Genomic DNA, 16,720 nt, shown 5'->3' with positions numbered 1-16,720 from the left:
TCAGAAGACTCTTTAAGCAGGTAGGATTTTATGGATTTTTAAAAATGTTATGGTAACTACCAGAATGCAGAAAAAAAACTAACATTTCTAGAGTGCTCGACTGTGGTCTAGATCCTATAATATATAATTAGCCTGTGTTATACAGTCATCACAATAGTTTTGCAAAGTAGGTGTGCTAATGTAGCCTACATTTTTATTAATGAGGCAACTGTGGTTCAGGGAGGTAGATGAATTAACCCATGATTCCATTGTTAGCAAGGGACTGACTGATGATTTGGCTGTCAACCAGCCTGGCTCCCAAATTATTCTGTTGTCCCCCACTATACACTGATAAGTTCCTGTGTAGCTCAGGCAACTAGATATTGATGTAAATCAGAACAACTCGTGAAATCAAATCTGATTGTGTGTTAAATCTGATTTAGAGTTTGCTAAGAGGTCCAGTTAGTTCTACCATTTATCTCACTATTCTTGACAATTGTAGTGGTAGATAGGACCTTGTTTTTCCCACAAAAGCTTTTAGGGAACAACTCAGGTAGCTATGGCCAAAGAACGAAAGGTTTAACCTCAGCAAGTCTTAATCAGGTAAGTGTTTTTAGGTTAAATGAGATGAAATCTTCTTGAAATGAATTGCTTATCTGTAAGAAAAGAATATCTATGTATAGTTCATGTTATGTTAACTAAATTCAGCATCCATTTTGAGTACTTAATATCATTTCACTGTTCCTTTTATGTGCCAGGTGAGATTTCATAGCTTGGTTCTGGCACTTTGGGAATGCCAGTCAGCTAGAATAGGTAATTCGCCCAAAACAAGCAAAGACTCACCTAGTTTGAAGAAACAATGAGCCATATTCTTTGGTCTCAGAATTTTTAAGATTTTACATTCCAAGTAAAACTTCTATGTATGGGGTCACAAATAAAATCTCAGCTTTGATTTTTCTAACTAGTTATTCAGGATCTTGAAGTGTTCAATGTAGCACAAAAAACTGTACACCCTCGCCCTTAATTTTTCAGGAACATATAGGATTCCCTAAGTCCAAGGGAGAGAATCTTCTTTCATAAGTTGGATGAAGATGTCAAAAAGTACATTCTAAAATTTCTGTTGAAACCATTGAATCTCTTGCTGCTGAGTTGCCATCTAAACCCTTCCTACAGTCAAAATTGATCTTTGCTCCCGGGTTGGCCTTGCTGTTCCAGATTCCTGAGTCTTCATGTTGACTCACACTTGGACTTCAGGGTCACACCTATTTTTACTTTACCACACCCTATTCTGGCAGCTGGGCCTCCTAGCTCTACCCATCTATAGCCTCCCTCACACACTGGAATGCTTATATGGAGCTCACGTCTTAGCCAAAATCTTTGGGAATGAGTTATTCTTTGAGCTTCATGTTTGTTTGTTTTTTGACAGCAGATGTTACTTAGAACAATTCTAAACTGCCAAGGAGATTCAAATAATGCTACAGGAAAAGATCAGACATTCCATTTTCTCTTATTATTATATTTATTTATTTTATCATATCTATACTCCAAGGTCACTTTATATCCTATGAAGCATCTTTTTTTAGGTAGTGGATGGTCGCATACGTCCTCACCAAGTGTAGTAAGCACCAGCTTGCCTGAGGTTACATAATTTAGATTGGACCCTCAAGGAATCTCTTTGCCATCACAATGAAATTTCCCAGGTGACTGGAATTTACCTCAGGATTTAAAAAATTTAAGTTTACCTCATATGGAAGCCAGTCAACAGAAAGCTCTGAATCAAAAGTAGGTTATTGGTTCTTACAATTGCTAAAGCACTATGCATTACTCATCAGTATCCATGGATGACCAGTAGAATTGTATCTTCCAAGTCAATTGGGGGTGGACAGGGAGATTAAGCATCGTTCTCATAAAGATCTGCTGGGTCACAGTTTGAGTAGGTAGCGAAGGGGTATTATTAGCCCAGGCCAGGCCCTGACCTTGATTAGTTTCCTGTGGTTTTTATGATTTGCTACATGAAGAAGGGAGCATAGTGTTATCTGACTTCATTATGTTATACTAGAGGCCCGGTGCACAAAATTCGTGCACCGGGGGAGTGTCCCTTGCCCATCCTGCACCCTCTCCAATCTGGGATCCCTCGGGGGATGTCTGACTGCCGGCGTGGGATCGGGCCTAAACCGGCAGTTGTACAGCCTTCTCACAATCTGGGACTGTTGGCTCCTAATTGCTCGCCTGCCTGCTGGTCTGATTGCCCCTAACTGCTTCTGCCTGCCAGCCTGATCACCCCCTAATTGCTCCCCTGCCAGCCTGATTAACACCTAACTGCTCTTTTTCCAGCCCAATCGCCCCCAAATGCCCTCCCCTGCAGGCCTGATCTTACCCCCAACTGCCCTTTCCTGCCAGCCTGTTCTCGCCCCCAACTGCCCTCCTCTGCAGGCCTGGTCCCCCAGCAGCCCTCTTCTGCCAGCCTGGTTGCCCCCAACGGCCCTCCCCTGCTGGCCTGGTTGCCCCCAACTGCCCTCCCCTGCTGGCCTGATTTTACCCCCAACTGTCCTTCCCTGCCAGCCTGATCGCCTCTAACTGCCTCTGCCTGTCTGATCACTCCTAACTGCCCTACCCTGCAGGCCCGTTCTTGCCCCCTACTGCCCTCTTCTGCAGGCATGATCTTGCCCCTAACTGCCCCCCTCTTCTGGCCAATTTGGTTCTAACTGGTCAGTTTCTATGCCAGTCGGGGTCAAAAGCTCTGCCTCCTAGGCAGCCATTGGCTCCTCACACTTCAACCAGATTTGGATCTCACTGGTCAGTTTCTATGCCAGTCAGCATCTCTGTGCTTATCAATGGAGCCTGGTCAGAAAGGCGGGGCTGATCAGCAGCCCCAGTGGAGGCTTGGAGAGAAATGGAGGCGGGGCTGCTGGAGAGAAAGAGAGAGGCAAGTGCTGATCAACAGCTGCCACAGAAGCTACGGATCAGACCCTGCTTCTCTCTCTAGGCCTCTCTCCAGGCCTGATTCACACCCCCCTCAGCAGTGAGTGCTGGGTCACCATGCTTGCAGCCAAAGCAGTCCCTGCTGGGTCTCCACAGCAACCCAGGGCTGACTGCAGGACTGACTTCCGGTTGGTCGAGCCTATGGTTGTGACAGACCCAGGGTTTTTAAATATTAAGATTAGATAACATAATAGAATATGCTCAGGGTATAGTGATCTCTGTAATCTATTTTACATCCATTTTGTTGCCAGTTACGTAATAGCTGAGATGCCCCGAATTACAAACCACAACATAAGTATAGGTAGTAACCAAGATTCATGACATTTTCTGAAAACTGCAACATTTGAATGTTAGAAACCATGGAAAGCCCACATTGGGCTATATTTGGGATTCACAAATAGTTTCAACAAAAAAAGTTCATAACTCAATTTTTTCTTTTCTTTACTGTTTTCTAAGCATATGTTTTTGCTCTATTATCTCATTCAATCTTCCTACCAACCTTCTAAAGTAAGGTAGTAAGATTCATATTTTGTAGAGGAGGACCTTGAGCCAAAAATGTGACTTGTTTGAAAACAAAGAGCTGTTGGTTATACAACTAGGACGTGTGACATTTGCCATTGAGTTCAGCTGACTCTAATTAATTCACTGAACTATACTTTCCTCAAATCATGACTATGATACCTTATTTTTTTTAATTATATACTTCATAAGACAGTTATATAACTTACAAATTTAAAGTGTATGGGATAATTAATGTTTTAATATTAGTTCTGACATTATCTGAAATATTCTAAGAAGTTATCACATTTGGAAAATATTCTTATATTAATATTAAAGAGTAATATTATTTAACACCTTTTTTTCCCACACAGCAAACAACCACTAACATCTAAATATAAAGAAGGAAGGGGATTACAAAAATCTGCAGATTTGAATCCTGGTAAGACTTCAAATAGTGAATTACTCTTGGTGGTCCTACCATAGATGAAGTAAGGGTAAGGAAATTTTGATAATGAAAGAGCAGGGGAAAACTACCAAACAATGTTTAAATTGCATGTATAGTTTTTCTTAATAGAATAGTAATCAGTGTTGTTTACAAAGTTAATTAGAGGCAATTTAAAATCTGGGGCAATATCATTTAAAAGGATGTTCATTTATTTAGTCCTGACCCCTAAAATCCCATATGATATACTTATGTAAAAAAGAAAAAAGATTTAAAGTTAGGATGGTGTATGTTTTCTCTATATTCACATTATACCATATTGGACTTGTTCTAAAAACAGATCTTTGGTTTAGTTTTAAATGGGAATGGATTACACTTAGTAAATGAATACTTGTTATTACATAGTGATTTGTCTTACTAAAACTAGGAACTCAACAATACTTTCCTGGTAGCACAAACAAATGGAAAACAGTAAGAGCTGTAACACGTAGCCAGTGTGCAAGAAGCCCAATGAGATTGTTTTCTAAAGACGTCCAGCCAGAATACTGAGGTCAGAGAGGCGATGCCTGTTGAGAAGCTTAGCACATTTTTCATATTATACCCACATGGTCCCCATATTATCAGCTTCATTCCTCAGAAGTCAAAACAGAATGAGATATGTTCACTTCATTAGTTGGATAATTGTCAGGACACTGGGATTTCTTTAAAACAAGATGCTCTGTTGTCATTGGTAATGATAATGATAATAAATATTCAAAAAGTCCAACCTGGGACTCAACAAATTTTAATAAAGTATAAAAATGTTTCTCAAGACAAAAATGCCAGGTATGTTCCCTAGTTCTTTATGTAGTCTGAATTGTATGAAGACACCTTGAAGTTAGGACACAATTGTCAGAGGGCTTGTGTTAGTTGGTTTTGGAAGTTATAGGAAACACAAAGATGAAATAGCATTTTGACCTTGAATGTACTAATCATATGAGAGGTGTCCCTGGTTTATTTCTCTGTTTGTTTTTTTAAACCAATTATCAAAGAAAATGTCAAAATTCAGTTATTCATTTTTCAGCTGAATGGTCTTCCATTTAACTGCAGGTGTCTTCCAGGTACTAAGTGTTATTCTGATGTTGCAGAATTGAAACATTTTAGAGATAGTCCTTGCCCTTTAAGAGCTTGTTAGTATCATTGTCATTTCTATTCTTTACATTACTTTAATTATTGCTTACCACATGCCAGATCGCATTAGGAACTTCTATTACCCTTGTTTATTCTTTTATTGGAGTTTAGTGTATGCCAGCTACTTTAGGTGCATTATGCATATTAGAATTTTAAAAATGTAGGGTAAACTTTGGCCGGGTTTCTCAGTTGCTGAAAGCACTGTCCCTGATATGCCAAGGTGTTAGATTTGATGCCAGCTTAGGGAACATGCCAGATTCACACAATGAATTCATAAATAAGTGGAACAACAAACCAGTGTTTCTTTATCTACCTATAATCATTTTTTTAAGTTTAAAAATAAATAATGTGGATTAGTTTTAAAATAAGCATGCAGACCACAAAGATGTTTTCCAGGTAAAGGGGCAGAATGGTGATGCTAGGCAGGAGTGATATATATTATGACTAGAGGCCCGGTGCATGGAATTCCTGCCCTTGAGGAGGGTGTCCCTCAGCCCGGCCTGCACCCTCTCCAATCCGGGACCCCTCGGGGGATGTCCAATCAGCAGTTGGACATAACTCTTGCAATCCGGGACTGCTGGCTCCTAACCACTTGCCTGACTGCCTGCCTGGTCACCACCTAATTGCACCGCTGCCGGCCTGATTGACACCTAACTGCTCCCCTGCAGGCCTGGTCCCCCCGAACTGCCCTCCCCTGCTGGCCACCTTTTGACAATGGTGGTGGACAACTTGTGACAATGTGGGGGCGGCCATCTTGTGATGACGTGGGGTGGCCATCTTGTGACACGAGGGCATGAGGGTCAATTTGCATATTACTTCCTTATTATATAGGATTACACATTTGGCAGCAGGAAGGGTAGGGCAAGGGCTCAGATGCACAAGTGAATGTTGCTGGAATTATGAGCAGTACAGTTTCAGCGGTGCAACATGTGTACCATGGGAATGGTTGGGAATGAGGTGAGTGCCTAGCTAAGGCAGGCTTATGAAAGTCTTTACTACCACTGACAGATGTGGATCATATCCTCCAGGCTTGGGAAATTACCAGCTAGAATGCATTCAGCTTCAGATAATAGGTGGTCTAATTAACAGAGGCCAAAACAATAGGAACCAGGATTGTTTTGGTGACTCAGTGATGTCATCAGGATTCCAGTTTGTGTCCTTTGTGCAGCTGTGAGGGTGAGAGTGCTTATATCTGCTTTCCTGGTCAGTTATTAGTTTTGGCTCCACAGCATCCTATTCTCACACGTCAATATGTGAAGGTCAAAAGGACTGCTTTTCCTTAGACATTTCTTTTTCACTTTTAAAACATTTTGATAAAGTAGAGTTGGCACACATTATATTACTTTCAGGTGCACAATCACAGTGGTTTGACATTAAAATACCTTATGATGTGTTCACCATGATATGTCTAGTACCATCTATCACCGTGCAAAGTTATTATGCTATTGTCCCATTCCCTGTTCTGCACAGGACAATCCTGTGGCTTATGTCATTTATAACTGGAATCTGGCACTTATTCATACTCTTTTATTTCACACATCTCCTCAGCTTACCCTCTGGCAACCATCAGTTTGTTCTCTGTAGCTATGGGATCTGTTTCTGTTTTCTTCTTTTGGATTGCACCTGTAAGTGTGATGCTATGGTATTTGTCTTTCTGTCTTAGTTAGTATAAGACTCACTCAGTCCATCCATGTTGCCATAAATGGCAAAAATGCTTTGTTTATTTATATTTGAATAATTTTTATTATATATATATGTGCATATAAACATAAAAACACACACATATCTATACACACACATATATGTGAGTGTGAATATGTGCCAATACATTTCACATCTTTGTTATTTACTTATTTAATTGAAGGACACCTATGTTGTTTCCATATCTTGGCTACTGTAAGTAATGCTGTAGTGAACATAGGGGTGCCGATGTCTTTTCAAATCTGTGTTCATGTTCCTGTTGGATAAATCCCCAGAAATAGATGGCAGTTCTATTTCTAATTTTTTGAGGAATGTCCATGCTGCTTTCCGCAGTGACTGTGCCAATTTACAATCATGTGAGCAGTGCTCCAAGCTTTCTCTTTTCTCCAATCCTCCCAACATTTGTTAGTTATTTATATTTTGATGACAGCCATTCTGAGAGGAGTGAGGAAGTACTTCCTTAGGAATTTCATTTCCATTTCCCAGATTAGTGATGGTGAGCTATGTGTTTCCTTAAATTTTTTTACAAAATATGTTTTTATTGAGTTTAGAGGGAGAGGAAAGAAAAGGGAGGGAGAGATAGAAACATCAGTGAGGGAGAACCATCACATCCATGGGCTTCCTCCTACACACCCACTCCTGGGGATCAAGCCTGCCACCCTGGCATCTGCCCTGCCCCAGGATGTCACCAGCAATCTCTTGGTGAATGGGGCTATGTGCTCCACCTACTGAACCACACTGACTGGGCTTATGTCTTTCTTTTAAATAGGAAGGAACCTAGAGGCTTGCAGTCAACTTCCCTAACTTTATATAGGCTTGGGTTAATCCCACACTCATTCCTAAACCAGCTAATGGTAAACTAGTGACTCTGATGAGCTTACTATAATCCCTTGTCTTTGGAGTGGGGGAGGTACCACCTTCTTTGTTTATCAGGAGAGTAAATGTCCCAATAGAGTTGTGATTCTCCAGCAAAAATGAAGACTAAGGAAGGGAGCCAGCAGTATATACTGCAGGATTTACTGGAGTTTTGAGAAGATGAACAAGATAAGATTTGATAGGTGCCCTGTGGCAGTGGTATGAATCAGGCATAAGCGAGCTTTCTCTGTAAAGGGCCTGATTTTAGTCCATGTGGTCTGTCATATCTACTCAAGTCTGCCATTGTAGTGTGAGCGCAGCCCTAGAGCATCTGTAAGTGAACAGGCACAGCTGTGTTCCAGTGAGACTTTATTTGGAAAACCAGATGGCAGCTTCTACTTGGCCTGTGGGCCCTAGTCTGCTGACCCCTTATGTAGAGGATAGATAGAAGCATAAAGGGACTGAGAGACTAAAGGGACATTTTTGCCTCCTTGGACTAGCTTCAGTCCATTATGAAATTTTCATGCATCTGTGCAGAAATGAGTCAGGAAGCTCAATTTATTCCATTTAAAATGTTGGTGTTTTTCTAGGTCAATGTCTCCCTCATTTGTTTTGCTTAAAGAAATCTTATTAATTTAAAAAGGACCAATAATAGTTGTTGGTATTTTGCCCCCTGTGAGAGCCATCTGTTAAGAGCCTGTGTTTGATTACGGCAGTTGACAGTAGCAAAGTAAAGCAGAGAAAGTAGAGAGATCTAGTCCATATGATTGTGGTGATGATGGCAGGGGAAGAGTTAGCAGGGAGAGAGAAATCTAAGGTGATTCATAGGTTTGCAGGTAGTGCACTGGCATTTAGATTGCACATGAAGAATAAAACGTTGTCAGATGAGCAGGAAAGAGCAACAGTTCAACAGGAAAGACCAATAGTTTTCCAGACAGGTTGAGTTTAATGAATATCTATGGATATCCTTACATTTTTCATACAATTTTTTTTTTTTTACTTTTTGACTTTTCCTGTCAACGGGGCAGTCAGACATCCCCCAAAGGGTCCCAGATAGGAGAAGGTGCAGGCCAGACTGAAGAACACCCCTCCATGCACAAATTTGATTCACTGGGCCTCTATTGATAATATAGCATGGTACTGGTTTCAGTCACTTCATCCTAATTGCTTGTAATACTCATTACTTCTGTGACACATGGTGAGCATTTCATAGGTATTTGTAAGTTAGTAGGGTGATATTAAGCAATTATAAGCTTTCCTTTTTATCCACATAATGCTTCAAGATAATTTTTAGGTAAAATCAGCTTAATGATTCCTGATTTAAAATTAGAATAAAAAGTGTCCTTTAATCATATGTATGATTCAGTTTGATTTATATTGCATTAAACCCCTGTTTAAAATCACAAAGGAAGACATTCAATCATATTTATCAGTTACTTTCTTGCATTAGTATACATTTAAAAGTACTTGCTTTATTTATGCCTCCCATATGCTTAACTCAATTGCCAGGAAAATACTTATATTATGATCATTGGATCTTTAACCTAATTTCCAAGGTGAATGTGTCTTGAAAATAGCATTAATATGTTGATATATGTTAACTGCAGCTTCAGTAAATACATTATTTTAAAGAACAATTAATAAGCCTTATTTTTTAGATCAGTTTTAGATGCACATTAAAATTGAGCGGAAAGTACAGAGAGTGCTCCCCCCTACCCCCCGCAAACACACACAGTCTTCCTCTTTTTGTCATCCTGCATCAGAGAGGGACATTTATTACAATGGAAGGACATGCAATGACTAGTCATTATCAACCAAAGTTCATAGTTTACATTAAGGATCAGTCTTGGTATTGTACATCCTCTGGTCTTTGTATGATGGTACATACACACCATTACAGTATCACATAGAGTCATTTCACTCCCCTAAAAATTCTCCGTGCCATACATGCTGAAAGAGAATGCTTCTTCCAGGCATTTGCCACCTATTGGGGATGGCTGAGAAAAATGACCTGATGCACGTCTGCAGAGCACTAGGTGTCTCTCCCACCTTCTCTCTGAGGTGGGGACAGGTACACCCTAGCACTGGAAGGAAGCAGTCTCCAGGGGTTCTACTTTATACAACTGGAATCACAAGGTCTTTCCTACTCATTTGCTATTGGAAATGGGAAAAGAAAGCGTCTGTTTCCTATGGTTTGCTCTGAAGCAAAATGTATTGCCTAGTCATCAAGCTTCCTTGTGGTAGAGTGTTTCATCCTAAACTGGCTAGTCTTCACTCAAGAGCTGGAGGTGCATTGTGTTATGGTAAAATAACTCTCTTCTTATTGCTGTTAATGGAAGGAATCCAGAAAACTCATGCTGCTTAAGTTTGACATTGTTAGTCTATGATTCTGCTTCCACTAATGATACAGTTTTCTGTCATTCTAATGGGGTTTGGTTAGGATTATGTTCATTGTACACAGCAATTCATAGGTAAGTATCAAATTTTGATACATCCCATTCTTTTTTTGCATTTGATATATTTAAAAAGAGAAAGTAAATGTTCTTAGTGCATTAATGGCCTACCAATAATATTCACTCTAGTATAGTCTTCAGGTGTGTTCCCAAAGTTATACTTTCTAACAATGCATTAATCTGGTACTTTTAGAGTCCTGTATTTTTATTGCTTTAAAATGTATTATACTTTTTTAAAATAGTTTTTGAGACCTCTGAAGAAGACTCTTTAATCAGGTAAGATTTTATGGATTTTTCAAAATTATATGTTAACTAAGAAAATGCAGAGAGAAACTAACATTTCCAGAGTCTCCTACTGTGGGGTAGATACTACCTATACTATGTAATTAACTATGTTACATGGTCATCACAATAACTCTGTAAAGTAACTGTGCTGTTGTAGCCTACGTTTTATTAATGGGGCGACTGTGATTCAGGGAGATGGATGAATTGACCCATGATTCCATAGTTAGCAAGGGGCTGACCCATGATATGATTGTCAACCATTTTGGCTCCCAAATTATTCTGTTGTCTCTCAACATAAACTGATCAGTTCCTGTGTAGCTCTGCCATGGAGATACAGATGCAAACCAGATCATCTCAGAAAGTCAAATCTGATTGTGTGTTACCTCTGATTTAGAGTTTTTCTTAGTAGCCCAGTTAGTCTAAGCAGTTATCTTACTCTCCTTGACAAATGTAGTGGTAAATAGGACCTTGTTCTTCCCACCAAAGCTTTTGGGGCCCATCTCAGTTAGCTATGGCCACGGAACAAAAGATTTTATCTAAACAAGGCCTAAACAGGCAAGTGATTTTAGGTAAAATGATATCTATTCTTCTTGGGAGGAATTGTTTATCTGTGAGTAAAAAATATCTATGTTATATTCATTACATTCAGCATCTAATTAGAGGATATTTCTAATAGATTTCTCTATGTACTTATTTCCCAGTCTGGCTTTCCCCTCAGGCTGGTATGTTTGCCTAGTTGTATGAAGGTTTTTTCTTTTTTCCTAGAGTCCTTTTTTCATCTTCCATTGCTTTCCTTGATTCTTTTACTCTCTTTACTTTTTCTGGTGTTTCTTTTGTTGTGTTATTTATTTGCTCTTCTGGCATCTCCAGTGTTCTCCATTTTTCTGTATACAGAATGAAAGGCAGGTAGATATTCAGGTGTTTAAAGAAGCTTATCAATTAATTAATTAAGAAAAATCCTCTTGTACTTCAACCTGTGTTTACCATCCTGGCCAAGTTGTGGTTCCTTATTTAAATCTTCCCCTACTTCAGATTAGTGACCTCAGTAGAGTTTCTTATCTGTGAGAGGACTTTAAATGAGCAATACCCAAGTGGGATAGGAGGGGGCCTTTTTCCCCCTTCATTTTTGCCTTGGAGGTAATGTACACAGATGAACACTTCAGCATGTAAATGGTCAATTCTAGACAGATGAACAGGGCATTAACTTGGGGAGAAATCAAGTTAAATAACATAATAGAAGACGCTGAGAGCGAAGTGACCTCTGTGTTACATGCAGAGCCTGCATGCTTGCAGGAAATAATGAGTCAAGAAATACAGTCAGGCTGCTTCTTCAGCAAGGTACTGATGTCTTTTCTCTAGTTTACTGTGGGTGGGTTGCAGAAGAATATGCTTTTGTTAGTGGTTTTAATTTGTGTTTAAGATACTAGTTTTCACTAATTGAGGTTTAGAATCATTTCACTGTTCCTTTTTTGTGACAGATAAGATTTCATAGTTTGGGTCAGGTAGTTTGGGGATGCCAGTCAGTCTAGGTCAGTGGTAGGCAAACTGTGGCTCATGAGCCACATGCGGCTCTTTGGCCCCTTGAGTGTGGCTCTTCCACAAAATACCACGTGCGGGCGCACACGTACAGTGCAATTGAAACTTCGTGGCCTATGGGCAGAAGTCGGTATTTTGGGGAAGAGCCACACTCAAGGGGCCAAAGAGCCGCATGTGGCTCGCGAACCGCAGTTTGCCGACCACTGGGCTAGGGCATCAGCCAGAAACCCAAGGCTCAACTAGTTAGAGGGAGCAATGGCCAGATTCCTTATCTTAAAACTTTTAAGATTTTTACCCATTGCATTCCAGCAGAACTCCTATTCATGGGATTATAAATAAAGTCTCATCTCTGATTTTTCTAACGAGTTATTTTGGTCTTGAAGTGTTCACTGTAGCAGAAAAATCTGTTGTGTCTGGGGGTATCTCCTATCCATTCCCCTTTTAATTCTTCAGGAATATAGCAGATTCTCTAAGTTCAAGGGAGACAATGTTCTTTCACAAGTCAGATGGAGAGGTGAAAAAGGGCATTCTAACTTTTCCGTTTTTTCCATTGATTTTATTGCTGCTGAGTTGCCATTGAAACCCATCATATAGTCATGATTGATCTTTGCTCCCTGGTTGGCCTTGCTGATTCAGATTCCTGAGTCTTCATGTTGATTCACACTTGGACTTGAGTTACTGCCTTTTTTTTTTTTTTTTTAGCTTATATACCTATGCTCTATATACTTAGCCACTATTCCAATTACCAGCACCCTTTTCTGGCTGCTGGGCCTCCTAGCTCTACCCATCCACAGCGCCCCCCCCCCCCCAACTGGAAAGCTTATGTGGAGCTTACTTTTTTTTTAAAAAAAATTGTTTTATTGCTTAAAGTATTACAAAGAGTATTGCATATGTCTCCTTATTTATTCATTTATTTATTTTTTGGAGCTTCCTTTTTACCCCAGATCTTTTCAGACTAGTTACCCTTTGAGCTTGTTGTTGTTTTTTTCCAGCTAGAAAGTGTTAGTTGGAAACATTTGAGCTGCCAGGGAAATTCAAATAATGTTGCAGGAAAGGGCCAGATGATCCTTTCTCCTTTGTTACAGGATCTGCACCCCAAGGTGACTTTTTATTCTGTAGAGCACCTTTACTTAGGTAGTGGAAGGTCCCACATCACTCTCCCAGAGCAGTAGGCACCAACTTGCCTGAAGTTCCATAATTGAGGTTGGCCCCTCAAGTGAGTGATCTCTTTGCCATAACAATGAAAGTTTCCCAAGTGACTTAAATTTACCTTAGATTTCAGAGTATTTTAAATTATTCCTCACATGGAAGCCAGTCAACAGAAAGCTCTGAATCAAAAGTAGGTTATTGGTCCTAAAAATTGCTAAGGGCCCATCCATGACCTATAAACATCCATGGGTGACCAGTAGGATTGCATCTTCCAAGCCAATTGGAAATGGGCAGGGAGATTAAGCATCATTCTCATAAAGATTTGCTGGGTCACAGTTTGAGTAGGTAGAGAAGGGATAGTCTTAGTCCAGGCCAGGTCCTGACCTTTATCAGTTTTCTGTGGTTGGTATGATTTGCTGCATAAAGAAGGGACCATGGTGTTATCTGACTTCATGGGGAAATCTATTTGTACATAAATTTAGGTGCCACTTGCATAATAGTTGAGTTACTCTGAAATACAAACCACAATGTAAGTACAGATAATAACCAAAATTCATAACATTTTCAGAAAACTGCAATATTTGAATATGAGAAAGTATGAAAAATCCACATTGGTATTTTTTTGGGAATCCAAAATAATTTCAAGAAATAAATGTCAGGACTAGATTTTTACTTTGGTTTACAATTTTCTGAGCATATCTTTTTGCTGTATCATTTCTTTTAATCCTCCTAGCAAACGTCTAAAATAAGGCACTAAGTTTCTTATGTTGTAGAGGAGAACTGAGCCAAAGATAAGTGACTTGTTTGATAACAAATAGCCATTGGTTATAGAACTAGGGTGTCTGAGTTCTAGAAACTTGTAATTATGTCCAGCTAACTCTAATTAATTCACTGAATTATACTACTCTCAAATCATGATGGTTACATTTTTTTATTTTGTACTTCATAAAACAGTTGTGGAACTTACAAATTTAAAGTGTATGGTATCATTAACATTGCAACATTAGCTCTGATATTATCTGAAATATCCTAAGAATTTACAATATTTTGAAAATATGTTTATATTAATATTAAGAGAGTAATGTTATTTATCACCACTTTTGTGCACAGCAAGCAACAGCTAACTTCTAAATATAAAGAAGAAAGGAGGCCTCAAAAATCTGAAAGTAGCGCTCCTGGTAAGACTTCTGATAGTGAATTCCTCTTGGTGCTCCTGCCACAGATGAAGTAAGAGTAAGAAAGTTTGATAATGAGAGAGCAGGGAAATAATACCAAACAATGTGTAAGTTGCATTTATAGTTTTTCTTAATCTCTTTCTTCATAGTATAGTATTCAGTATTAGTAACAAAATTAAAATCTGGGGCAATATCATTTGAAAAGAAATTCATTTAGTTAGTCCTGATCCCTAAAATCCCATAAAATATCTTTATGTAAAAAAAAAATTATGTTAGGATGGTGTGTATGTTTCCTCTGGGTTCACATTATACCAAAGTGGACTTGTTCTTATGTAAAAAAAAAAATTATGTTAGGATGGTGTGTATGTTTCCTCTGGGTTCACATTATACCAAATTGGACTTGTTCTAAAATGGATTTTTTGTTTAGTTTTCATTGTGATGGGGTATATTTTCCAAGTACTTGTTATTACATAGAGATTTGTCTCACTAAAAAAAGGAACTAACACTAGGAACTCAGCAATACTTTCCTGATAGCACAAAGAAATGGCAAACAATAAGAACTACATCCCTTAGCCAGAGTGCAAGAATCTGAATGAGATTGTGCTTTAAAGATGTCTACCCATAGAACGGAAGTCAGAAAAACAATACCTGTTGAGAAGCATAGCGTATTTTTCACATTATACCAACAAGGTCTCACTATATCAACTTCAATCCTCAGAAGTCAAAACAGAAGGAGATATGTTGACTTCATTAATTTGATAATTATCAGGACACTGGGATTTCTTTAGAACAGTGGTTCTCAACCTTCCTAATGCCGTGACCCTTTAATACAGTTCCTCATGTTGTGGTGACCCCCAATTTCACTGTTACAAATTGAACATAATTAAAGCAGAGTGATTAATCACAAAAACAATATGTAATTATATATGTGCTTTCCGAAGGTCTTAGGCGGCCCCTGTGAAAGGGTCATTCGACCCCCAAAGGGGTCGCGACCCACAGGTTGAGAACCACTGCTGTAGAACAAGATCCTCTATTGCCATTGGTGAAAAAATAATCATAATAAATATTCAAATAGTCCAACGTGGGACTCAACAAATTAAAATTAACGTACAAAAATGTTTCTCAATAACAAAAATGCCAGATATGTTACCTAGCTCGTTGTGCAATCTGAATTGTGTGAAGACACCTTGGTCTTAGTAGACTTTATCAGAGGACTTGTGTAGTTGGTTTTGCAAGTGATAGGAAACACAAAGATGAAATAGTGTTTTGACCTTGAAGGTATGTGTAATATGGGAGAGCTTCCCCAGGTTAATTTCTCTTTTATTTTTTTAAAACAAAATTTTCACAGAAAATATCAACATTCAGTTATTCATTTTTCAGCTTCATGATCTGCCATTTAACTCTCAGGCGTCTTTTAGTTACTTGTTACTGTGATGTTGGAGAATTCAAATACCATCCCTGACTCCAAGAGCTTGTTATGATCTTTGCCATCTATATTACTTACTACTCTTTATTCAGTGCTTATTAGGTGCCATATCACACTAAGTGCTTACGAATATAGTTATTTATTCTTTCTTATGCCTGAGTAATATATCAGTCTCTCTCTCTCTCTCTCTCTCTCTCTCTCTCTCTCTCTCTATATATATATATATATATATATATATATATATATCACATATAGAAAACACATATACATAACACATCATCTTTATTCGTTTATCTATAGAAAGAATCCTAGGTTGCTTCCATATCTTGGCTATTGTGAATAGCTGCAATGAACATAGGAGTGCACAGATACTTTTTTTCAAAATTCATATATATATCTCTGTTGGGTAAATACCCAGATGAGTAATGGCAGTTCTGTTTCTAATTTCTTTAGGAATCTCCATGCTGTTTTCCACAATTACTGTACCAATTCATATTCACATGAACAGTGTGTGAGGCTTTGTCTCTACTCCATGTTCTCGAAAACACTTGCTTTTATATTTATAGCACAGCCATTCAGAGAGGAGTGAGGTGGTACTTCTCTATGGCTTTAATTTGCATTTCCCTGATTAGTGATGTTGAGCTATTTGTTTCTTTGAATTTTTTAAAACATGTTTTTAATTATTTTTAGAGAGAGAGCAAGGGAAAGCGAGAAATAGAAACATCAATGAGAGAGAACCATCACATGCATCGGCTGCCTCCTGCACGCCACTGCTGGGGTTGTGCCTGCAACTGGAGCATGTGCCCTGACCGGGAATTGAACCAGGAACAACTCTTAATCCACTTAGCAATCCTGGTCTGGCCTGTGGGTTTCTTTTAAAGAGTGAAAAAACTGAGAGACTTGGTGTTGACTTCCCCTAACTTTTGATGGGCTTGGGTTACATCTGATGCTCAGTCTTAAATCCTTTAGTGGTAAACTAGTTACTTTAATGAGCGTAGTATAATCATATCTCTCTTTAGAGCTGGGGAAAGAACACCGTCATTGTGTATCAGAACAGTAAATGTCC

Source organism: Myotis nattereri (assembly GCF_964212035.1).
Source record: "Myotis nattereri genome assembly, chromosome: 21".
In the NCBI taxonomy this organism is placed as follows: Eukaryota; Metazoa; Chordata; class Mammalia; order Chiroptera; family Vespertilionidae; genus Myotis; species Myotis nattereri.
Note: the sequence above shows the minus strand (reverse complement) of the source record.